Consider the following 585-nt stretch of genomic DNA (forward strand, 5'->3'; position numbering starts at 1 on the left):
GATCAGTAGGAAGTGAAGTACTTTCAGTTTCATTTCCTGTTTCGAGCAGCAATATTATAATCCACATCCCATAAAAGGGCAGAAAATAAGTGATTAACAGACTTTTGCAAAAACCAAACTGGTTCACTAATTTCCTTCAGAGATCCTGCTACCTTGACCCAGTCTGGCCTGAATGTGTCTTTGGTCCCACAACATGTAAACAAACGTTACAAAACGAATAAAATAAATATCAGATGGAGCCAGCAGCAATGGCTAGGACAAGACTCAGGTAATTCCCAGTCAACCTTGCATAGTCATCACCAACAGCGGGGGGATGAGGGTCCAATTTAGAATAGTTGTTCCATGAACCAGTTAAGCAATAACCTGACACAAAGTCCCACCTGCGAGCTACCCAGACTCCTCCATTACCATCCCTAAGTATGTCCTGCCCCACTGACAAAATACACCTACCAGAGGAGGGGCACAACAGTGTACCATTGGCTGGATGTGGCTCTTGGAGTCCTCAACATTGGCTCCAGACCCCTCATTGCTTCAGGTCACAAAAGGTCAAGGAAACCTCCAAACTGATCACCACCGACTGCCTCC

Source organism: Somniosus microcephalus, unplaced genomic scaffold (genome assembly GCF_052327205.1).
Source record: "Somniosus microcephalus isolate GS21.2 unplaced genomic scaffold, FLI_Smic_1.0 unresolved_chr1, whole genome shotgun sequence".
In the NCBI taxonomy this organism is placed as follows: Eukaryota; Metazoa; Chordata; class Chondrichthyes; order Squaliformes; family Somniosidae; genus Somniosus; species Somniosus microcephalus.